The 26,506-nt window shown below is 39.8% G+C and overlaps 1 non-coding gene across 1 annotated transcript; it reads left to right on the top strand.

Moving 5' to 3' along the window:
• The first annotated feature begins 20,230 nt into the window (after window positions 1-20,230).
• On the top strand, window positions 20,231-20,301 carry LOC123818199. Its single transcript, XR_006785588.1, has one exon. It is a non-coding gene; the product is annotated as a small nucleolar RNA SNORD50 (small nucleolar RNA).
• The last annotated feature ends 6,205 nt before the right edge of the window (window positions 20,302-26,506 follow it).

Raw genomic sequence — 26,506 nt, 5'->3', positions numbered from 1 at the left:
TTTCCATATCACATGGCAGGGTACTTTCTGGATCTAGATATTAAAAGACAAAACTTCATATATATATATCAAAGGGGCATTATTCAGACATTAAAAAAAAAAGAAATCCTGACATTTGGAACAACATGGATGGACCCTGAAGGCATTATACTAAGCATAAAATGTCAGAGAAGGAAAAATATTGCAAAGCCTGGTGATACATGGAAACTAAAAAAATTATGAAATATCAGATGGTAATGGAGGCAGAGGATGGAGAGTGGGCAAAATGTGTGAAGGTGGTCAAAAAGTACAAATATAAAATCATTATGCTGTACATCTAAAACTAACACAGTATTATTTGTAAATTGTACCTCAATTTTAATCTCTTCCATCCCCTTCAGCTTTTGTTCAAACACAGCCCTCCATTGCCACCCTATTTTACACTGTTCACGCACCCCACACCCATTAACCTGCTCCAGTTTTTCATCTTCTACACACCTTTTTATTTTTACATACCTTATGATGCTTTATCCCAATTATTGTTTATATTTCTACAATGTAAATACTATGAGGCATGATCTTTGTCTGTTTTGTACCTTGAAATATTCCAGTGACCTAGAAGAGAGGCCAGCACATAGTAGTTGTTCAGGAAAAATCGTCGAATGAATGCTTTTGAACAAAAGGCCTCTGTGTTCTCTCTCTTAGCACTGCTACTACAACTATGTGTCTTTATTATACACATATATCCTTTAATGTGCTCAATATACTTCTAGATTCATTCAATAAATATTAATTGTGGGAATATAAAAGTGAAGTAACAAAGTAATGTAACAAAGCATTACATTATAGAGAAGGATGTAGTTGAGCAAACAACTACAATGTAATAAGAAGGAAAGTTATGAAGAACACTAAATCAGGATAAGTCAATAAATAGAGCAGTAGAGGAGGTAACATTTTAGCAAAGACCTAAAAGAAATGAAGGAACATTCCTTGCAGATACTTCGGGATGAGAAAAGGATTGTGCCAACAAATACAAAGCCCCAGCCAGAAACATGTGTACAGCCAAAAGAGATCCAGGAGGTCATTATGGCTCACACATCATGAGTAGTGACGAGAGTAGAAGAAGATAAAGTCAGAGGGTAATAAGGGCCCATGACACTCGAGATTTTTAAGGCTCCCATAACCTGGATTTTGTTCTATGGTATAGAAAACCATTTGAGGCTTATGAACAAGAGAATAACAGAATCAATTTTATGTATTATTTATGAATTTCCTGACATTTTATAATAGACACATATTTTTTATAATTTTTTCCAAGGTCAGTAAAAAGTATTTTAAAAAGGCACACACAAGGTAAGTATGTTGCTGGACAGGGTAGGGGGAAGTTGTTGAATCACTTAAATCTTTAAATCATTAATAACCTTGAACACCTTATTCTGGTTCTTTAACACTTGTGTGAATATGTAAGAGACTAATGGACACTGGATGATTTCTAAGTTTTCATTGAATAAAAATTTTGAATAAAAGCCCTGCTTTCAAGTAATTTTCATATTGATAAATGGAAGCAAACAAACAGGCTATCAAGTGAATAATGTATCAAGAAATTATACATATTATGAAGAAACATAAAACAGGTTAAGGGTACAGGGAATGAGGTGTAGAAGTACAGGGAGTGTTGGGAAGTTGCAATTTTCCATAGGGTGGTCAGCATATGGATAGTTATGGAAGGCCTCATTTTTTAAAAAAATAGCATCAAATTATTAGTGTAGGTAGCTAGTTAGTATTAATAAAGGAAGGAAGCAAAGAGAATCAGACATTAAACTAAATAAAGTAGGGACCTTAATCAGACATTAAGCCAGCTTCACTAAGAAGTTGCAGCCTTTGCAGGCTCCCCAGGGGACCATCACATCTCCCACCCCCAGGACCTAATTAATGAGCATGCCGGAAGAATCTCCCTGGGGAAGCAACTGGCATGGTGCTGGGATTACTGTGGGGCAGATGGGTGGGCATTTCTCTGTTTCATGCCCAGTAGAAACCAAGATGGCATAGGGGTTGGTAGGTGCATGCACAGTAGAAACCAGATGATACATCAGAACTTTTTGGACACACACAGTGGAAGCCAAAATAACACAGCAGGGGGATGGGACGGGCGGGGGGAGGGGGGAGGTTCTTCTACTTTGAGGCATGAGCCATAGGAGCCAAGATGGCAGCCATAAGGGGGAGGTCTCTAGCCTGGGAAAAAAAATAAGACTGGATAGGGAGAGGACCCAGCATGAGCCCAGGAAGAGTCAGTAAAGAGATTGGTTACTTTGAAAGCCAGTTCTCTCCCAAACCCAAGATACTATAATCAAAGCTTAACAAAGACCTCTCCTGGTAGCAGGCATTCACCCATTCATTTGTGCATTCTCTCTCCATAGCAGTGGCAGGGGCCCCACAGTTGTGTGGGCCCAAGCATAGGCTCCAAGCACAGCTCCAAGTGCAGGCCTGGGTATTGGCAGCACAGCGCCAGCCAGATCGCAGCTGGGAACAGAGACTAAGCTAGCCAGGCAGGGACAGAGGCTGCACTGGACTAAGCTTTGGCATAGACAGAACCGCACTATATCCTGCCAATGCTGGCCCAATGGCTCAGAGTTTTTGAACCCTGGTCCTTTTTCTGGGCTTGATGAGGACAAGGCTGGACTTCTTCCATAGTGGAACGAAGCTTAGTTACCCGGCTGTGGATGAGACACCAGGAACCTGGGGGCGATGTTTTACAATATATCTACTCCAATTATTCTTACCACTACACCCTATCCTCCCATGTGTGATAAAAAAAAATGCTTTTCTTTCTTTTTTAAATTTTATTTTACTTTATTATTATTATTTGTAATCCTTATTATATACTTTGCCGTTCTCTACATGGAAGAGACCTATTTCCACTGCAACAAAAGAAGAGGCCTGAAGGGAGTGGTGAAGCAAGCCAATCAGACATTTGTGAAAAGGGCATTCCTAGCCACTGGAGCAAAAACTCTAATGCATCAAGTTTACACTGGCTTCCTGTTTCTTCACATCTCTGCCAACACTGAGTTTTTTCACTTTGACCAGTTTATTAGCTATATCAAAGCTTCAATATGACTTTAATTTTGCCATGCATTTTTATTTGCAAGTAAAGTGTTGAGTCAAGATTTAGAAAATATTCTAGGAGAGTATTTCTTTAGTGAAAAAGGTAATAAATTCACTAAACAAATACACATGCATGCAACAAAATAGAAAAAATATCAATAGCTTTCTAGATATGTTCTGTTCGACTCTTTAAAAATAATAGAAGCCATATGTATTTGCAGCACTAAGAAACATTGTGTGTGGGGGCGGGGGGACACATGTGTCTTAAGATCCTAAGAAGAGACTGAAAATAGTACCACTGATTGATCATTTAACATATGCTAAGGATTGTTCTAAACCTGCACAGTCCAGTAAGGTAGCCACTAGTTATATGTAACTATTTAAATGTAATTTAAATTAAGTAAAATGATAAACTTAGTCCCTCAGTTAACTTAGCCACATTTTAAGTGCTCAGTAGCTACATGTAGCTAGTGACTATATTATGGAGCAATTCCATCATCACAAAGCTCTACAGTGAAGGGGGCTAAAGTTTTGCCACCCTAAAATGTGCCTTTTGGGGTATTGATCTTAAGATAGTTATTAAGAAATGAGAGACTTGGAAAGAAACTTTGACCCTCCTCCTAAGGGAATTCAAACAGGAAAACCTGCTTAAAGGAAGGGAGCATAATTTTAGCATTATAATATAATCTAAATGTGGCAGACTGGGAGAAACCTCACAAAGCCCATTTGTTAGACCTCCCCCATGTCCCCTTGCTTCTGGATGGCTCAGCAAGAATTCATATATCACATATTTGCTCTTTCTTGTCTACCTGTGAATTGCCTACTTTCCCTTTGAAATCCCAGACACCTGCCCCCTTTTCACCTTAGTTCATAGTCACATGTAAGTCTCAGCTGCCCAATGGGTCCCACGTCTCATATCCTTATGGCACCCCCACATGTACATTTGTAATAATTTTAAACATTTTCTCTTGTCAATCTGTGTTGTGTTAATTTGATTATTAGCCTAGCCAGAAGAGCTGAGAAAAGTGGGAGGAAAGTCATATTTTTGACTCCCACAACCATCCTCTCGACAACCATAATGCCCAGTTATTAGTATTGTCCTTAATTTACAGATGAGGGAAATGAGGCAGAGAGGTTAAGTAACTTGTCTAATATATATATACACCCAGTGGAATGTAGACAATTAACCTACATACCTTTTTTCTAAATACTTTAACTAAATTGTAGCTGAATTATAAAGATTTTACCACTATGAAACACAGCAGTATCTCAGACATGATGCAAGATCACCTTTTAATAATTGCTTTATGCAGTTTCAACTTCAGAATAAATGTCTGCCTTGGAGTGCAAATTTGCAGTGGAGTGTTGTTCTACTAAATGAAAGAGGTGAGTATGCTTTATTAGTCTATTATACTGTGGCATTAACTGGAGGTGACATTGTGAGTATTTTATAGGATATGTACTCTTACCTATGCACTTGTGAATTTCTGAGTTAGAAACTGATAATGTGTTCTTCTTTGGATTTTCTGGTGGTGTGACAGATTTATGGCCAGAAACAGATGTTCCATGCTCACTATGGCTGTGAGTGAGTTAGGGGCACAGCGGTACTGCTGTATTGTCTCTTCACAGGAGACAGCAGACCCTTTGTTATTAGAAATACATCTGTGTCTATGGTCTTTTGGTTTGATAATGTTTAACTAATTGTTTAACTCCTTCTAACTAATCTCTCACCATCTTAAATGTACTCTTTAGAGACAGAGTCAGCCCTGGCTGGTGTAGCTCAGTGGATTGAGCGCGGGCTGTGAACAAAAGTGTCGTAGGTTCGATTCCCAGACAGGGTACATGCCTGGGTTACAGGCCATGACCCCCAGCAACCGCACATTGATGTTTCTCTCTCTCTCTATCTCCCTCCCTTCCCTCTCTAAAAATAAATAAATAAAATCTTTTAAAATACATTAAGCAACTGTTTTAAAAAAAAAGATAGAGTCGACATGCCTTTGTTCTCCAAATGCTAATTACTTTCATCCTATTAAAAAAGTAGTTTAAATATATAAAATATAAATCCAGAAAAGATCTGATAATTCAAGGCATTTCCAACATATCCCAAGATTATTAATTGGTGGGGTGGGGAGGGGTTAGAAATTACATTTACTAAGAGAACATGACCTCTGTTTTTTGGCTATAAAAAACCCAAAAGCTATCTCCTCCAGACTACTCTACTGAGGAAGTTAAACCCTATTGTATGGTGGAATTATAGAACAGGGAAGTTGGGAAAAATGGAACTTTCCCTTTACCAAGAAACTACCCAAACTGAAAACCCTACGACAGGGGTGTCAAAGTCATTTTCACTGGAGACCACATCAGCCTCGTGGTTGCCTTCAAAGGGCTGAGTGTAATTTCATCTCCTTAACAGTTAAGGAGGAATTATATTTACACAATCCTAAAATTATTTTGGCCCTTTGAAGGCAACTCCAAGGCTGATGTGGCCCCCAGTGAAAATGAGTTTGACAACCTTGTCCTAAGGTTTATCTGAATAATTTTTAGATATTTAATTTACCTTCTTGGGAAATAAATATTAACCACTCAGTATAAGACCCAGTACTTAAAAAAAAGGAACACACTGTAGGCTCTGCTTCAAGGAGCCTACAATCTGACAAAATAAATAAGTTCAAAAAAGTGTTGTCAGATAAGGGAAAGATCACTTTTCATTCAGTGACAAGGGATAGACTCATTAAGAATGTTACATCAAAGATATACCTAGAAGGATAGATCTGATTTTAACAGACAGCAATAAGGAAAGTATATCTTACACAATAAAACAGTAGTACAGACGGGACTATAGCAAGTACTTGAGTGTGCTGTCACGTGGGTAAAAGGAAATAGTGGGAAATCAAGCTGAAAGACGATTAGAGATAGACCATGATGGGCGTTGAATACACAGGCCATTACTGTTGGTGGCCTGTCCTTTCCTGCGTGACTCTGTGGCATTCGTCCTATCCTCGGAGCCAAGGCTAAATTCTTAGAATCTTATGCTACTCACGGGGGCCCTAACTCCCCATACTTAGGAGTTGGTTTAGAAGAAGCACATAGCCAATCAGACGATGTGGGCCTACTGGCAAATGCCACTTGGCTCTTCAACATAAGAAAGAAATGGCCCCGCTTCTTCTAATGTTGAGTATGCATGCATATAATCGTTGAAACTTCTACAGCTGTTTTTATCATCCTAAAGGAGAAGCAACAACAAAAAAAAACAGGCACCTAAGTAACTGCTGAAGAGAAAAGGCTGGACATACGAATTTCTTTATACTTGAGGTTTAAGCATTATATGCTTGTAATGCTTAACGTATTTAAAATTGGATTTAGTATATTTTTGCATATTAAAATCTTTTAACTGATACATCCAAGCTAAAGAATTTGGACTTACCCATAATAAAGCAGCCATTGGCACACCACAGGTATTTAAGTAGAGGATGAATATAAGGTTGATCTGACCATGGTACATGGAATGGATTCAGTTAAGAAGAAAGTAGAGACTGTCCAGGTTAAGAAGTAATTCAGTTCTGAACCGGAACAGGGGCCACAAGAAAGAAAGCTTTGAATAGATAAGAGATAGTGTTGAAATAAAAGAGGACCAGCAAAAAATGTTTGCAGGCAGAAACAAATGCCAAATAGAGAGAAAATGATCTTTAAGTTGGAAAATAAATATGTCCTTGCCCATTTATCACTCAAACTGACTGTCAGCAGCCACAATTTATAGGGATTTTTGGAGGAGAGTCCTACAGATTGGAGCGCTCAGTTGTACTTAGCGGCAGTCAGCTTGACGATATATTTTCACATCCCCTTCCTGCCACCCCTCTCTGTCCCTGACTCTCTGCCTCCTAGGACTGCACCCTCTGATAAGGTGGCAGTAGAAGCCTGTGCCTCAGGCTCTGCTTTCAGGGAACCCAAAGCCAAGACACTATTCTGAAAGGAAGGGGGACTGGACCAAATAATAGTAAATAATATTTCACATTGAAAATGTTGTGATTCTAATAAACAAAATAGTGTGTTTTCTAAAAGCAACTCCCCCAGAGGAGGTAAGGTAATTTCACCTCTCAAGAACATTAAAGAAGCTAAATCCTACTATTACAGACCAACACAGGGCCTTCCAAGTTCTTTTGTTTCACTGATATTTCATTGACTTTAATGCTTTTTAAATTTCCCTGTGTTATTGGCCTTGGGCTTGAAAGTGGTTTTTCCATCGTGGGACATTTGATCTGATAGTTTCATTGTGTTGGAACATAACATTTAGTAAGAATTCTGGTACATTGTCAAGAGATTCCTCAAAAAACATACAAATATTCTAACCCCCAGCCAGACTGGCTAATAAGAGTAACATAAATGAAGCTAAAGGAAAGCAACAGAAGACGATGCTGAGATTTCCAGTTTACCAGGCCTGGAGATAGTCAGCCTTCACTGTGCAGGTAAGCAGTCCCCAATCTAATCCACATGACTTATCAGCACCATCAGTCCCATTCGTTTCAGTGAGCTGGTGAACGACTTCTCACACTCACAGGGTGGTAGCGGCAGTGAGCCAATAACTCAGCAATTTCTCAGGAAAAGCATGAGGACCTTAGGCACAGCAGGCAACTGTGAACTGCACATGTTAATTCCTTGTAGATTAGACTAGCTATGGTGAAAATAACTCTAGGAGGAGACATACTCAAAAATAAAATACCCAAAACATTGAAAGAAAGAATTTCTGAGGAAAAAATGAAAAATAAGCATGGATTTCACTCCTAAAATGTAGCAGATATGCAGCATTTTTTGTCCTTTCACTTTAGAGATGCCCCATCAAATCTGAAAATGAAAGCACTTTACTTAAATAAATTGATTTAGAACAGTTTTCACCTGTTTTAGTACCATGGGCATTTCCCAGAGTGCCTAGGAAATGTAAGGTATGTACCAGATTCACTCACCAAGAATTAAATAGCAACGATCTTGCCTCTAGCATGTAGTGAACAGCTTTCCAAAGAGTGGACACAAACCCCAGCGTACTGAAGAGGACTTACACACCTAACACCCATTTCTCCAAATGCTTTGCCATCGGAGTACACTTGGCTGAGCCGGCAAGGGACATTATTAGACAATGCAGGCATTCCTTTGCATACACAACAATGATTATTAAGCAGGCTTGCCTTTTTCTTTGTAAGAATTTGTCTCCTCTTGTTGAAGACCATCCTTTCTTATGTCCTCTTGATCAAGGATCTGGTAAATTCATTCACAGTGACATAAATTTAGGGTCAGATATTCTAATGCTATATTCCTCTAATACTAATGTATTGCACAATGGGCATTTATTTACTCCTCCTGAAATGGGGTACAGAGTGAGGGGTCCCCAGAGATATTCCCCACAATCCATTGTTCGGGGGGTGGGGGAAGATACCTTGCATATCTATAGCAAGCTAATAGCTGTGCTACCACCCCAGGGCAAAAGGTGTGTGTGTGACTTTCAGAATGTATGGTGACTTGTGATATCATTGGAAGTCTGTACAGCACCTATACAAGAGGCAGAGAGGCAGTTTCTGCTGTGTCACTGAGTCACTCCTGCCCTGACTAGAGATGGCAGCTGAGAGAACGTAAATGATATAGAAAACTGGCTAATGTAGCTCATTGTGGGAGAAACCACATAGAAGGTCACAGAGGAAGCTCTAGGTCAGAATTTAAACTAAAGGCAGGCAGAGAGAGAGGCTGGTCCTCCATGAAGGCTGAGAGAGTAGGTAGCAACCATGCTGGTCTCTAGTAAAAAGGGCAGCCATGTGAGGGAGATGTAACCGTGCTGCCAGTGTTGAGATAGGAGCCACGGGGGCAGAGTGAGTGTAGAGGAGAAAGACGCATGATGTAGCAGCTAGGCAGTTTGTAGTCAGGGTTTGGCCATGAGGCCTGGAATAGTAGGGAGAGAACATCATGCTGCTGCTCTGATCGTGCCTGCTCTAGCTGACTCAGAAGCCATCAAGGACTCTGCCTGCAAGATGCTGACTCTTGGGACTCAGGGCATATAGAAAGGCCACTCTCTTGGGACTGGTGCCCTTCCTGGACTTCACCATGACCCAAGGCAACACTGCACATGCTTTCCTGGACTATTACATAGAAGCTGAAGACAACGTACCCCAGATCCTGAAGGAGAGCTTCTGGGACAGGATGGTGACTTTGAAACCCATGAATGTACTTTCCAGAGCGGGTAGAAAACTGTGCAGCCAGCTTAAGATGAGGATATGAGGGACGATTGGGCTTGGCTTTTGCTTACAGCCTGGTGGGGAGCAAGGGAAGTTCTGGGTCTCAGGGAAAAACAGGGCTCAGAGCAAAAGTGCTCTCAGTGCCCCCAAGGCTGGAATTTTATAAATAAGTGTGTTTCCCTCAACACTGACTATTGGGTCATGCACCAATGTGCCATGTGAACAGTGCCATTTGCTCAGTTATACTCCCAGTAATACTTGCATGTTTTCTTAATAGGGAAAAAATACCAACTGTGCATTTGTAGGCATGATAAACAGTGGAGGGGAAAGGCATCAGGATGAGAATGGATCCAACTGCCACATTCCCCTACAATAGCAAGGTCTTGTTCTTCTATGCAACCTTCCCATGCAACACACCTCACTTTATTGCCTTCTCTGGCAGACAAAGACCTACATGACTGTTTCTGCAAAAAAACTACTAGAGAGATTCATGTAAGGAGAATGGGTATTTTCACTCTGCCTTAAGGATTCTTCACATGACGAAGATGAAAGGCTTTTAAATAAAGTAATTAATCTGCTGCAATGCAATTTTCCTTCTTGTGAATAGAACCTTACCACAGGAGCTTCTTCGTTCCCCACTCTATGTCTCTCACAGGCTACACAGAATCAGAAAAACCAAGTTACAGGGAGCCAAATTAATGGGAGGTCAGAATCTGGGCAAGGGGCCTGAGATAAGCAGGGGGCACCAACAGACCATAAAGAAAGAATTGGGTTTGGGAACAAGCCAGTGGTCTGTTGAACCAGAGGCTCCCTATGGGTTTATTCAGTCATGGAACATTCAGCACTTATTAAGCCCTTATAGACTAGAGTATGGAGACACAAAAACTAAAAGGTAAAATGCTTTCCAGTTGCTCAAAGCCTAGTGGAATATTTTATCAGCCCAAGGCCAAAGGTAGAGGGGAGAATCACTGGGCCCCTGTAATAGGTGGAGAGTAGCTCTGATTGGTAGTGAAAAGGCAAATAGAAAAATAGCCATTTGTTGTATCTTAATTTTCAGTGAAACAGTCTTTGATATTCCTTACAATTAGGTTATCCAGTTTTACTTACAACTTCCATGGTGTGTTAAGGAAATTCTTGTGAGGGTCTTTGAAGCTGAGAATTATACCTTCTTTAGTATTCACTGGAATTGCCATCTCTCCTACTGCTTTTTTTTTAAGTCAAATGTGTTTTACTTTTTCAAAGAAAATGTATTTTCCTCTTTTTGTCCTGCTGCCTCCAACTCATTTCACAAAATGTGAACAATCCTTTATTTTGTTATACACTGGCTCCAAGAAATGTCATACAAATTGCAGTTATTCAGTGTCTTGTGACTGTTGCAGTATTTACCCAAGTCTCCTTGCGGATTTATTCATGAATAAATTTTGCATGATCTATAAAGCTAACTGCATTCTCAGATATTGCCACTCAGATTTTTACAAGAGACTAATTGCAAGAGTTTGAGCTTTTCCCTGTCACACGTATGTTCTTGTTGCTTCTACAGTATTTTGCCTTAAAAAAAAAAGCTAAATGGGAATAAAAGCAGCACATAAACCAAGTAGCTACCATCAGGGAATGGCATGCTTAATTACTGCTGGCTGTGGTCCTTTAAACAAAAGAGATAACCTTTGAATAATTAAAATCACACAAACATGTATTAATTCTTTCCAGCATAAATTACTTCTAAAATGCAAGGAAGTTAACAATCTAGTACCATCCAATCTATGATGCTCTGGTAGACAGTTCAGATTTTATGTTTAAGCTCAGCACTAAATGCCTCTTTCATTCACACTCCTGACTCATGGAAATGACCAGGAGCGGTTGCTGTATACGTACAGGGCCCATCAGTGTGCCTAGCTGGCTTGCTTCCCAGATGCTCCTGCCATCTGTTGGAAATGTAGTTCGGCAGAAACAGAAGGTAGATTAAAAAATGCATTTTTCCTCATGTCTTTGAAAAAGTATGTTTATCATTCTTTAATAATTAGCCATATAAACAGGCTTTAAATCATGGCCTCAAATACTAAGATAAACATTGCTTGTTTTGTTTTTTTTCATTTTCCTGCTGTAGGAAAGCTTCGCATCCTGATATGCAGGGTGGGGCAAAAGTAGGTTTACAGTTGTGAGTACACGAAGCAGAGTTAATTCTTGTATTATTGACTAAGTATTATATTATTTTCCATATGCACAACTGTAAACCTGCTTTTGCCCCACTCTGTATTTAAGGAAAGTTTCAAAAACTTTGTCTCCAACCTCCTAAGAGCTGACATTGCCCATTAAAAGAATAAGTCATAGAAAGCAAAATGCAAGATGAGGGAAAATTTTTTGCAGAAGGAAGAGGTCAATTAAGAGAGAAGCAATGAGAGAAAAAGCAGTTTGTGAGCAACACAGGCACTATTTGTCTTGCCACAAGGTGCGTAGCTCTTGCTCAGATTCGCTGTCAGAATTTAGATGTGTTTCATAGGATCCTAGTCTGTTCAGAGTCATGCATATACAATTAAAAATTAATTTTAAAAATTTCATCACTCATTATGTCATCTGAACCATAGGAGATAAAAATCATATTAGATCTCACTACTGCCCAGAATATGTTTTTTAAAAATATGCAAATAGCCCTGGCTGGTGTGGCTCAGTGGATTGAGCACCAGACTGCAAACCAAAGCGTCACTGGTCAGTTCCCAGTCTGGGCACATGCCTGGGTTGTGGGCTAGGTTCCCCAGTGTGAGGTGTGCAAGAGGCAACCACACATTGATGCTTCTTTTCCTCTATTTCTCCTTCCCTTCCCCTCTGTCTAAAAATAAATAAATAAAATGTTTTTTTAAAAAATGCAAATAATCAGAGTCTGAGATAAGTAATTCTCAGAGTCAGCAGAGATGGCTGGACCTAACCCAGAGCTTCTGATTCAGTAGGTCTGGGGTGGGGCCTGAGAATTTAGATTTCTGACAAGTTCCCAGGTTAGGCTGGTATTGCCTTTTGGACTATAAAGTATTAAAAGTAAGAAAGTAAAAATTCAGAGAAGGGAAAAAACGATGCAGGCTAGGGAGAGAAAGCCTCTGAGAAGCATGGAGTTTTAAAGCTAAATGGGACGTCAGTGTTAGTAGTCTTTAAATGTAACTCCCTTCTAACAAGCTGCAAAACTGCAGTCCTTGGAATCACCTGACTTGCCCACTGTCACTCAGTGGGCTAGTCCAAAACAGGGGCAGATGAAAAGCTGGCCTGCTTTTACCATGCTGCTCAGAACCAAAAACATACTTGTAAAACTTGTATGCTAATTGTACTATCTGTGGATGTTTGATTGTTTGTTTTTTTCCTTTATAAAAAATTAGGACAGTGTACAAAGGGTAAAAAGAAATAAGAGCCTGACTCTGGAAGGCCATGCCCCTTTGGACAGGGGAAGAACAGAGGTCCTATGTGCCCCCTTTCACCTGGGGAGAGAAATGCTTTGGAGAGGGGATTTAGAGGAGAGAGATGCTAATGGATTAGCTTCATCCCCTAGAGCTTTCAATGCCTCTTTTAATTTGGCCAGCCTCTCACAGGCAAGCTCTGAAGGGCAAAGCCCTGTTCTTGTTGTCTGTTATATAGAGCCTGGTGCTCTGACTGCCAGAAGAGCTCAACCAATTCTCCCAACAGCAATCAATTCCCACCCATGTGGGTGATGGACACCGATGCTGAGCAAGATATAAACCGGGACCACTGCTGTCATCTCACAAAAGTACTCAATGCATCTTTATAGAAGTCATTTTCTGACAGTATATAACAGCAATATTTGCTGCTTTTAAAAGTAAAATGCTTGCTGCCTATAAAGCCTAAAGGTATGGTATGTGGATTAGTAAAACTTTGTCAAATGCCTCTAGCATTGCACAATAAGAAATTCCTCTTATTTCAAACACAGGGATTCATTTACATGGGGGGGGGGCGGAATTCCTTAACAGTCAAGGCTCATTTTTCCACTAATCAACCATTACTTAAATTTTGGTTCTGCATGAACCACATGCCCCTCATGTAAAACAGCAAAAGTTGAGTAAATGCAGTCATAAAATTCTGACTCGCTCTGCAGCTCTCGAGCAGGCTAACTAAACAAACCCAGTGATGGGCAAAAGACTATAGCAGAGGCTACCACAGTTCAGCCATCTTCTAAGATGTTTGCATTTGAAAACACTTAAATGTTTGAGACATAATCAGGCCTCATCACTGGTTGCTGTTTCTGTGGTTCTGAGAGGCCCAGGTTCTCTAAGGGCACATCTGGTCACACTAATGGCTCTCACAGGCAGGGTATTACCCTATCTGCTAGGGCCTGTGGAGACAGGAGCAAGGTACTTCTTGGCCCCAGTGGCTTCCAGCTCATCACACAAACTTCTGTGGTCCTGGCTGTCTGCCTGTGCCGAGAAGGGCACTGGAGCAGAGGAATAGTGCTGTAGGTCAGCTCAAGGCATGGATTTAATGAAAGGTCTGCTGGAAGCCACATCAAACAGCAGCATGAGTTCACGAATCTGCTCAGCAAGGTAACTCAGAGGGCATCTGTCACAATACCTTCCCCTGATGGTTAGCCCTCACTCTGCCTGGAGAGTGCTCTTTGCAGAATTTTAAAATATTTACTGTGTACGTCTCATATTGCCCACAGACAACTCTGAAACCATAATGCAAAGCCTGCCTCCTCCTTGGGTGTCCACGTGGCAGGGGTCCAGGCCCACCTGACACGGTGAGGAAGGGGGAGAATGCCTTTTAAAGTCATAGTTGGGCAGAGACAAAGGGGTTCATGTGTCACACCTGTGCCTTATGTCAAGCTCCTGAGCCAACTGGTAAACTTGCCTCCAGCTGCTCTTCAGAATCACTATGGCCTGAACAGCTCCAGAGTTGGAGAATTTAAACATGAGACTTCATACACAGACTTAAAAATTACCAAATACACTTCATATCACATTTCATGGATAAACTGAAAGCTGTTAGGTACTTTTAAAAATACATTAAATTAATATTCCTGCTATCTGCCCAACATCATAATTATTTCTTTAAGTCTGCTTTAAAGGAAAACATGTCTTCAGGCCATTGAGTAAAACATTTTATGCTTGCGCAGATCTCCACTTTGCCACCAAAGGAAGGAAACAGCAAAACATACTCAAAAGCAATTTATAAGGAACTCTCAAATCTAAAAGGTAATAACTCAAATAAAGCCAGTGTCTCCAGTATCATGGACAGGTTAAGTGTTGAACCCATATCAAGATGAGTTATAGGGGAAAATCTACAGAGAATAAGAAGCGTAAATGGTAGGTACAAAATAGACAGGGGGAGGTTAAGAATAGTATAGAAAATGGAGAAGCCAAAGAACTTATATGTATGACCCATGGACATGAACTAAGCGGGTGGGGAGATGCAGTTGGGAGAGACGGTGCAGGGCAGAGGGGAATAAAAGGGAGAAAAAAATGGGACAACTGTAATAGCATAATCAATATATTGGAAAAAAAAGATGAGTTAGAGGATGCAGGCAATCTGATTTTCAGGCTTACACAGCTCTCCTTTCTGCACAGTATTATTTCTAAGGAGAAGAGAAGGCTCAACTTAATGACAAGGACTCACCAGCCTCATTATCAGAGTTACCCAAGCCCTGAAGACAACCCAGAAACTCATTCTTATGTATTAGCCAGAATGTATTTGCAGTGTACATGATTGATTTACATCCTCATGTATGTATTTTCAATGTGCATTTACATGATTCATTTGTGCCTGAAGTGAATGTTAAGTGCCCATAATGTGCAGGTTCCTAGACCAGAAACAGTGAGAGGAGAAAAATATGACTTCATAGTTACTTCCAGGAGTAGGAATGTCTTATCATTTAAATAGATAAGGAAAATGTGCTCACACCTCCTGGCCAACTCCTGCTTGCTGTGGTCATCCCGCTGCCCCCACCCTGCCACCTCCAGAGTCCGCTGTTGTCCTCCCTTCCTCTTCTCCTCACAGCGGAGTCCCTAGTAGTCCCTAGTGTTTTTGCCTCTCCTGACAAGTTCCTTAACCCCAATTATTTTTCAAAACCAGATGTTATATAGTAGATAAAGGATATACTAAGGCCTGGAATTCTGTGTCAGCTCAATAAGTATGTGATGGATGGACAAATGAATAAATGCATGAGGAAAATGGGATACCTATTCCAAGTGATCTTATGTGTAAATGAGATAAGTATGTATGACTGCATACATTGAAAAGGTTTGAAAAACAATGCATCAGAAGGAATTAGTAAGTGCAAGATCTTTAAAGACAAACCTACAGGATCAAACCAGATCAGACAGTGCACTCTGCAGTTATTGCTGGCAACACTAATTTTGAGACTTGACACCCATGTCCCCATCTAGCACTTCAACTCACAGAGACAAGTAGTCTGACTTGATCTAGATCAAACACAGGGGAGAAGTCGTGCACTCAAGCTCTGGACTCACATACTGCCTTTGCCACTTGTTAGCCATAGGAACTTGGGCAAAGTATTAACTACAGCTTTCTGTTCCTCGGGATCCACAACTAGAAATAATGGCACCTACTGCATGAAGACATGGTGAGGATGAAGTAAGATGATTCGTGCAAAGAACTCAGGTGGATAATTTCTCAATAAATATCAGCCACTGTTATTACTGCAAAGTACTCCACATGAGTGATACATCTAATGCAGGGAAGCCAAGAGGCTCACTCTTCTGGTGCCGGTGTTACAGACGTGCATTCATCCTGATTCCCTGCAGTCCTCCTTACCTCTGCTAGTCCTTCCTGGGCGGAGGCCATCTGGTTGATGAACACTTGATTTCACAGAGCTACGTAGTAAACCTGACAGGGTGGACTGAACCAGCCAACACACTGGCCTTGAGGGAAGTGTTCTTGGTACAGAGGGAGGGAATTCAGGGAACACACTACACAGTGGTATATGCAAGAAAACCTCCAGAGATTCTCTATGGGTATGAAACAATTAGATTTAGCCCTTACCAAAATTGCTTTCAATCAGCAAGACAAGAAACCATCACCAAGTTTAAACTACAGAAGTTAAAATGTAAAATATTTGTTTTAACTCCCAAGTTAAGGTCTCAAACTCTAGAGGGAAGTCTCACCTCTCTTTTCAAAAAGGGAAATTAATACATATTTGCTGTATGCTTTAATAACGTAAGTTACAATCATGCTCCTCAACCAAGAGGATATTGATTCGAAGGGTGATGGGGGAAAATTGCTGCAGAGGACTGTCATTTCAATTCAATGGCTCTCACTGAAGCTAAAAGCCTTACATTAAACTAAGCCAAAGGCAAATTTGGAAAATGATTTTAAAGAATTTATTTCAGAATGGATAAAATGACAATAGATAAAGCAATAATAATTTCAGAAATATGTCTTGAAAGAAAACTATCACTTTTCAAATAAGATTGGAAACTCTCCAGTGCACAATGCAGGAGTTTCTGCTGTTAAAAATTAAAAATGTATGAAGCAACTTTTCATAAAGGTAGAAGGAAAAAAATAAATTTCAGACTGAGAACAAAGCATTTAAACTTGAATCTAGAAGAAATTATAATCCCAAAACAATCGAGAATGGTGTTAAAATATTTTAATCATGCCCAATTTTAACAATAGGAACCTATTCTAATGTCAAAAGAAAAAAAAAGTGTCTAGTATGATCTTGTTCCTGTCTCCAAAGTGGTGATTTTGCAAGCACTCTAGAAGAGTTAAATGAGGGCTGTTAAAGAATTTCACACAGGATGATCAACAATATAAATGCAGAAAAGAATCTCATAATTACCGAAGGAAACTTCCAGCTGTGGGCAATTAAAGGTTTAACATATTAACAATGAGACACTTCCTAACATAGGGGGAGGGGAGGCAATTCACAGAACTTACATGCTCTGGGAAAATGCTAGCACAAATAAACTTCTGACCCAGAGATGTCATGAAATAGTTGGGCTGAATTATCAGATGCCCCTGACTCTGAATAAAATGCCACATAAATTCAAACATCATCCTGAGTACCAGAATTATTCTCTTTAAGTTTTTATAACTATGGAACATTTAGAAATGTTGACTGCTTGTATAGAGTCCAAAAGTAATGGTGGGAGAATGTCCCACTTCCCTCCCCCCAATTCACATGTAGGTGAGAAAGTGGAATTTCCCGGGCAAATGACCTCACCTATTCTTGCCTCAAGTGCCTCAGGCTAAAAGTTTTTATTCCTTTTCTTTTCTTTATGGTAATACTCCCCATTTAAGTGACTATTAAAGCAGGTACTTTTTCTGAGCTCCTTTCTTAATTCTTTTTTATCCAGTTACTATGAATACTGGTAAATTAAAAGCCATAGTATATTGTAAGCACCTCCAGACTTGAGCTGTTGGCCCAAATAAAAGTCTAAAATTCATGATCTGGGAACAGGTATTTTACATGAATGTTCATGTTTATTGTGAATAGCTGTCAATAGGCAATCTTTATTTTTATACACACATGTATATATATGTATATACACATACATACACACACATATATATGTAGTAGTGTGATGGATTCCAAAATTCACTCACACCACAATTTATATAGGTGTCTTAATTTGTCAATAAGTAATCTATTTTTCTTACTGAGCCCCTACTAGCTATAAGGGAAAAATTTAGTTCACAGGTCTATTTAAATTAAAATATAGTTTGGTTTATTCTTTTACAAAGCCTTGAGAATAATATCATTCAATCTATTTTTCAAGCTAGACTTGGCCTCCTCATCTACACTGCTGGCCAAGTCTGAGACACCAGGGATGGATGAGGGCTATGATGCAGAAAACCTTGTGAAGAGAAAACTGGGCTTCCTCAGGCAGTATCTTTGATCCTCTCATCTCTAAAGCAATGCTAATTGGTGGTATTGCCTCCTTTCCTTGGTTTGGTTAGCGCCTGGTAGCTATCTGGCTTTGGTAAATGGGACCTCACCTTGGTTTTCATATACACACAAAATCACAGTCTTTGTCCCATCTCTATTTAGTCATCTAATTGAAATATTGTACTCTTGACCTTGACTATAGAATCACTTTGTCCCAAACCAAAGTAGTCTCCATGACAGCTCTTTTGCTTTCAATTCAGCTGTATTCTTAGACACTTTCAGGAGAGTAAGAACTCCTAGGTCGCATCACACTACAAGGAAACTGAGAAAAGCTTGGGGCATCACCTCTCCAGATTCACCTCACTGACCTATCATGAGGTACAGGAACCTCTCCCTCCCACAATCCCATGAGAGTGGAAGAGACTTCTTCTGCATGACATACTGCTTCTGCTGCTCCATGGACTCCAGCTCCATGGCTAAGTCTTAAAGACAACCTTGTTTTCAAGCACATTGCCTTGCTCAAGAAGTTAAGTAATCACTTTTCCCCCCACTTCGAAATAGCTGGCTTTTTGGCTTGAGGGCAGTTTAAGCAATGATGCTCAAGCAGGATTACTGAAGGAGACTTTGAATGAAAAGATTTAAGTTTCCGATTTTGAGGTTCTAATTTAGGACCTAATTTTATTTTCTCCTTTTGAACACTTTCTCATGGCATGACCTCGGTTAAGTCACCTTTTATAATCCTTAGCTTCTCTCTGTAAAAAGGAGGGAGTAACACATGTTTTTCTACATCTTAGTGTCCTTGTGAGAACAGTATGATTTCCTGGGGTTGGAAGCAATTTATAAATGACAAACACAGGAAATGTAAGCTTCTTCCTTTTCAAAATGTAAAGCTGCAACATTCCACACTGAATCCACGTAAAGCCAGTTGTGGGACACAGGAATTTAATACCTCATTCTAGTTGCAATTTTGTTTCCAGAATCTATGTCTTTGCTTTAAAAGACTTAAATACAGCCATGTGATCATAGATTATCTCACCAGGGTGTTCTATCAACCACCACTTCACCAGGAAGTTTGCTTACTAGAATATATTGAAACAATTCTCCTGTGCCTTCAAATCATCATAAAAACAGAATTAAATATGCAGTTATCATCCATTTGTTTAGTTGGTTCACTGCTAAGAAACTGGCTTCAAATCAGGTCTTTGTCATTGATAACTCTGTCAAGGTAGCGGTGGTCATGTGGGACATGAAGAAAGTAAGAGCAAATCATTCAAAAAAGGAATTATGTTTTAAGAGACCTACAGCTTACAAAGTGGAGGGAAGAATCCCAGTTCTCATCTGGAGGACTCCTCATCCACAAAGATGATGAAGGCTTGATTGTTATGAAAATAACACTAACCATTCAACTCTGTATTTTTCCTTCTAGTCAATCTTCATATCGCTGACTAGCACCAAATGTAACACAGACTTGGGGAAAATTCTTCCATTTCTTTTTTGTTTAATCTTTATTGTATTTTTTCCATTAGCATTTAGTCCCCTTACACACCCTTCCCCACCCCCAGCAGTCCCCACACTGTTTTCCAAGTACATGAGTCAAAAAACCTTTGGTTGTTTATAAGTTTTCCCATGTAAGAATAATTACATGACAACCAACTGTACTATGTCATTTGCTAGGGAAATTATTGCCTACTAGAGTTAAAAAGGCTTATCAAGATGAACATATATAACACATGTTACAAATCTGCTTGTTAGAAACACAAAAGAGAAAAGAAAACCATTGCTTATTTAATGATTTAAGCAATATCTTGTTTTCTAAGTAAAAAATGAATTTTGGGGAGAAACACTTACCTGTTTAAGGTAACACGGCCATCTTGTTTTATCAAAAGCAATACTTTTAGTCATACATGCCTCCATTTTAAAATTTATTCAGTGATTATCTAAAAGCCATGGTTACATTTATGCGAGGCCCACAATGAGATTTTTAGTTCCATCTGTGAAGTACCTTGGATAATAAATAATACACCTCAGTTAATAGAATGAAAAATACTTGTAACTTAACATTTTAAACGCACATACTCAAGAATGAGAATAATATCTGTGATGATCCTATCCCAAACCTGAATTTCTGTTGAAAAAACTTAATATGGATCTGGCTTCTGAGATAAAAAAAAAAAAGAAGAAGAAGAAGAATGAGAATAAAAGTCTGCTCATTCCTTATCATTATCTGTTAGTCTCCATTTTCTTGGTAGATTTAATAATTGCCCTGAAGTTTTCCACAGATTAATAAATATTAGTAGAAACAAAATGTTTTGTTCTTTCTGAATGATAAGAAGAAAATGAAACAAAATAATTATTTCAGGTGGTTCTTATAATCAGGCAATTTTAAGAACCCTTCATCTTATCTGGTTATTCCTGGTCGTACCCAACTCTGTTTTTATAGCCTACATCTCCTTCCCACAGCCTATGCTCCTTTGGAAGTTTAAATTTCATGAAGTGCCAAATAATCAACTCCCCATTCTTCCCTTAGCTTGTGCTTAAATTTTAACTGTCCACAAGTATTTGTGTTTTAACAGAAGACTCCAAAAGAATAAAAAAGCTCTTATAACCAAAGTAATGAGTCCCTGGTGTATCTTGGATACCTTGATGGGCTAATTCTGGTCTTTTCCTTATGGCCATATTACATTCTGCTTACAAAACTGTATCTTTATTCTGCATGTTTAAGGGACATAAAACACCACCAAGGGCAATGTCAAGAACCTAAAGATTGACATTTCAGAAATTAATATTCTTTCCCAGAAAATAATCCTCAGTCAGGAGACAAACATCTGGAATAACAGAATTTTTTGTTTAATTTACAGTGGAATTCAAAATATTTTTTAGTCCATACTTATTGAGAGAGCCAGATGCAATGCATTACAAATTGTTTGCCTAATTCAAACCATAAAGAAAATTATCTTTTTTCCATATGACTTCAAATTTAGAAGAGGGAGGTTGGGTGTGGAGCAGTAATAACAATTCCTGCATTTTAAAAGATTATGGGATGGCAGTCTGCAATTCCTTCGGTGTTACATGAACATTCTGGAGTGTTTCTCTTTAAGATAAGCTTTAGTTTTTTTACTTCCCTAGAATAAGTTAGTACATACATCTCAGATTTAACTTGTAAGAAGGCTACAGCATATATGTAGCAGAAAATGTTTCCTAAAATAAGAAGCTACTTCCATAAATTTGTCAGTAGAGCTTTTTTTGGAGAAATGAGAGTTTTATAATTCTAACATGAAGATTTCATTTGTACCTAAAGTAGATTTTTCTAAGGTGATGTTGTATTATACATTCCAAAAAGATATTTTTAAAACTATTCTTTACATCTTGAGTTAAAATTACTTACATACTTGAAAAAGAAAAGATAAAATCCTCCCATGAAGTTTTAGTTTATAACCTCAACCTCTCTACTAAATTCTTCACTGGCTTGTAAATTCCTCCTCTGGCAGAGCTGACCATCTATGAAAAACTAAGTCCACATCAATGTTACTTAAAGTTTCAGTGGAACAAGGCATCGTTTCATAAAACTCACACATTGGATAAATAGTTTTCTTCAAATGTAACTAAGTGAAAGAATCTGATGCTGAATTCCCCTTTATCAGATCTATTGCTTAGTCTCTTCTTGCTTGACTAGCAAAGGAAGCCATGGTTTCATTTAAAAAAATTAATATCATTCATATTATTTTCCATGTTTTGCTATATCTGGCATTGTGTTCATTGTTGCAAGAGTATAAGAAAGTACATAAAACACAAGCTTCATCACCTTCTTAATAGGACAACTTAAAACACTGAAATAAAAACAGAGGGTGAATGTGACACAATAATGGACAATTTGGTATGTGTTACTAAAACTTAGAGAAAAGAGTAATGGGTGTAGACAAGAGGTAACACTATTTTATGAAATATGAGGGACATGAGTGTGATTGAATTATTAATTACTAGACCAATTTGAGGGACCTAATTTGGCACAGCCTAACTATTCTAGGACTGTAATCTACTATCTTATTGTGAGCTGAGAAATCTATTGTCTTAATTATAAGCTGAACAAAAGCTGATGTGAAAACTGGTGGTTCAAGCATTCAAGATAAGTTAGCGCTCAAAAAAATACCCCCAGCCCTGGCTGGTGTGGTTCAGTGAATTGAGCACCAGCCTGCAAACCAAAGGGTCACTGGTTTGATTCCCAGTCAGGGCACATGACTGGGTTGAGGGCCAGGACCCCAGTAGGGGGCACACAAGTGGCAACCACATATTGATGTTTCTCCATCCTTTCCCCTCTCTCTAAAAATAAATAAATAAGATCTTAAAAAAATGCCCCTAGTAAAAGTAGTAATTATGATTAAGGAGTAACAATAGTTTATAATCTAAGTTAAAATGAATTTTTGTAAGCTTACCCAGGGTTTATGAGTATTTTGCATAGTAAGGTCCATGTAAAAATGGCTTTAGCATAGCCCAAGTGGCATTTAACTCTCTGAAAACAAGCGGACAGGTATCTTCACCTGAAGTCAGAGGCTAAAGCTGTAACAACAGCCTAGCCTTCAGTGTGCACATTCTGGGAAACCCTGCCTCAGGCCTCTGCCTGGGCTGCCCTTCCAAGCTCTCTTTAGCTTGAGGCTTATATTGGTCCATCCACAATCCCAGAAACCACTCCCAGCTTCAGGGCATTCAGAATGCCTCCTCCGCCAACGTGACAGATGCAGCTTGGAAAGCAAAGAACTTCCTGTGTTGGAAATAAGTACTGTTGCATCCCTTTCTGAGTCCTTGTGTGACTGACCATGCAAATGTGTTGCCTCTACTACCTCATTTCCGTCACTTGAAAAGGGCAATGCCATCAGAACTAGCCACGGAACTCTTTCCAACCCAACCTAACACAGACTGGCTTACAGCCCTCAATGCAGGGCTCTGGGCAGCCACTCAAGTCCCACTTGGCACATGACATGGAGACTGTTTGGAATTTCTATCCTAAGTATCCCTCAGGGATGATGGCACCAAGGGAGAGCCCTTGCACAAACAGAGTTGGGGACAGTCAGATTGAAAGCCAGCATTTTTGAGGAGCTACATTTACCAAATGTGGATCAAGCTGTATAAGCTGTTAGAAAAACCAGTCACTGTTGAGATAAATTCTAGATTTAAAAAAATAATATGGGAAGAGAAAAAGTAAATGTTAGGCTTGGGGCTATCATTTATGAACTGCAGAATTAATTATTTTTTAAAAAGTCATTAGAAACCTACAGACTGATTTTACCATCAACATTGTAGATACATACATAGCTGTCATGGTGAGGAATGATTTGTCAAAGTTACTTAGATAATCAAGAGTTGGGCCTAGCCCTGGCTGGCGTAGCTCAGTGGATTGAGTGCGGGCTGGGAACCAAAGTGTCCCAGGTTCGATTCCCAGCCAGGGTACATGCCTGGGTTGCAGGCCATAACCCCCAGCAACTGCACATTGATGTTTCTCTCTCTCTCTCTATCTCCCACCCTTCCCTCTCTAAAAAATAAATAAATAAAATATTAAAAAAAAAGAGTTGGGCCTAGAATTTTCTATCCGGAGCCATAAAACACGTGAGCTTGTTGCGGTGAGTGTCACCCAAAACAAAGTCCATTCCTAGCTCCACTTCTTCTCCTTTTAGAGAATCAGCCCTTCAAAGACCTCCTTCCAGAGCCCCACGTTTACCAGGAAAACCTTCTACACGCTAAGAACACTCTTTAAGTAAAGAAATTGAGTTGGCTGTGAAAATTCAACTGTTTTTCCTTAACTCATTTAATTACAAGTCGCTATGTCTCCAGATGCAGCCGACCACCACGAAGTGTGGTTTCCGTTCTCATTGATCCTCAGCAGTCTTGTCACTGCCAATGCTCTGCAAACTCAGCTCTCCAAGGGGGAGGGGCAGAGAGCCCATGGCTGCAGGTGTAAATGAAATCAATAGGCTCTCGTTTGGGCAAATGTTTTATTGATTAGACCTGTTAAATATATGCTCCTACCTCCCTTCCCTAGAACGAAGATACCTTTAAGTACATTAAGTATTAAGCAGTCTGTCTGCATTCCTGTCAGAATGACTACAAGGACCAGTAACACTATGGCAGCAAATAATTTAAAATTAGATGTGTTAAAGTGAGAAATCAGTGGGAAATGTGCGGACAAAAATGAGGATAACATGAGGCATGACTAGTCAAAAGGTAGAAGTCCAGGCATTGTCAATAGCAGCACCATTCCCACACAGGGCTTCCTGTCACCTCGCACAGTATTGAAGCCGAGTAAGAGAGTCGAGCTTAGGAAACCTTTTGCTGTCCCTGAACCATGACTTCCACTTCCTTAAAGCTAGGCAGCATAATCCTGACCTTGAGGATTGCCTTGAAATTAAATGAGGTGACACATGGAAAGTTCCTCAGAGCGGCAAGTACTTAATAAACATTTGTTTCCCTTCAGCTCTTAAGTAGCTTCATCTGCCAGGAAGCAAGGGTATTCCCTCTGGCAGGAGTGTCCAACCTGCACACCACAGGCTGCATGCAGCCCAGGATGGCTGTGAATGCAGCCAACACAAAATCGTAAATTTACTTAAAACTTTATGAGATCTTTTTTGTGATCACTTGTTGCAATGTATTTAATATGTGGCCCAAGACAACTCTTCTTCCAGTGTGGCACAGAGACACCAGAAGTCTGGACACCTCTGCTAGTGGAAATGGCACTGTGATCTAAGACCTGTCAGAACTTTTTCCATTTCAAAAGACAGAAAACCCCATGCAAACTGGCTTAAATAATATATAAATCTACAGCTCTTGCAAACAAACACCAGAAGTAATGTTGGTTTCAGGCAAGTTTTGAACAAATGATGTATGTCATCAGGAATCTTCCCTTTGTTTCTGCCCTCTGTCTTCCAGTCTATAGCTTCAACTTCAGACCTCCCACACAGTCTCCAGCAGCTCCAGGCTCACCCCTCATTCAGCAGCAAGTGGACCCATCTTCCAGCACGTACACCACATTACCCCACACTGTCTGGAGAGGGAGAGGACACCTCCTCTGCTAAGTCACACACCAGGCTTAAGATTCACTACACAGCATGACTGGCTATCTCTGAACTAATCCCCATAACCAAAGGGGCCAGAAATGTTGTCAAACAAAGCAAAGCACAGGTTTGACAAGTAGAGAGGTATAAAAATCCAGGAAATCAGAGTACCACAGGCAAAAATGAAACAAATGAATGGTGTGACTATCAATTGTCTACTAGAAATGATAGGTTCTAATGGTTGACTTGACAACCTGCAGGCCTAAGAATAAATCTTTGCTATTGTAGAACACTGTTTTGAGAATGTTATGTTGTGTAGCATTACTGTGGTCACAGCTAACCAAAACAGTAAAAAACAGATGACTAGTCCAGGGGAGAAACAATGGTGGATTACATGTGAGTGACAGCCATGTGTTGGGAACCACCCTGCCTGGTATCAGAAGCTATAACTCCCACCAAGGCTAAGGCTGAGGGAATGACCTTGGACCATAAGCCACCAAGGAGACAAAAGCTTATCTCCCTGGCAGGAGCACCACTTCTGTTCCTTTTACTTCACCCTGCCTGGCCCCCAATGCTTGGTCAGTTAGCCAATGATGGGTAAGATTCCCCAAGGGGGGAATGATCTAAGACAGACATGATCACATGGGAGACCCCCAAGGAAGGACTTTCGGGGCTACAGCAAAAGGGGGTGATGGACCCTCTCCCCTCAGCTTTGGCATAGCCTGAGTCCTCATTGTCTGGGAGAAAATCTCCTTATCCCTTGGCTGCCTTACTTCCCTTGCTCCACCTAAGCCTGAAACAATGACAGGGTGGTGCAGCCCTGTGCTGGAAAGGGCAGGTTCCCTGGGTGATCAGGCCTAAGAAAGAATATGTAAAATCCTGTGAAACCTGCTATGTTTAGAATGCTCTCAATTGAATAATAAAGGTCCAAGGAAGAAGTAAATTTGTTCCTTAAAGTTTTATAACTCTCTGACCCTGATTCAAAATAGGCCCTCAGAGTTCCTTGTCATCTATTGTTTGATCCTTACTTCCTGGCAATGAGTAATTAGCTTTACCTGAATTCTTATGCAAATGAACCCAATAAAAGCCTGCTTGGATGGGAGAACAAGGCACTCCCCACTAGAGAGAGTGGCCAATTTGTCCCTATTTCTCCACAGGACTCGGTTGTCTCTGTGTATGTTTTTCTCATGTTTCGATAAGCCATCTGCAGTGTTCCGTGGTCACTGCCAGTTGGTGGCCATGACAGCCATAGAAAAGAGGAGAGACTACCAGGTTTGGGATATATCTTAAGGGTTAGAATGCTCAGAGTTTGCTAATTGATTGACTGA

This window comes from Phyllostomus hastatus, unplaced genomic scaffold, assembly GCF_019186645.2.
Source record: "Phyllostomus hastatus isolate PE091 unplaced genomic scaffold, TTU_PhHast_1.1 phas_contig_254, whole genome shotgun sequence".
In the NCBI taxonomy this organism is placed as follows: Eukaryota; Metazoa; Chordata; class Mammalia; order Chiroptera; family Phyllostomidae; genus Phyllostomus; species Phyllostomus hastatus.
This window is presented reverse-complemented; position numbering and strand designations above follow the sequence as displayed.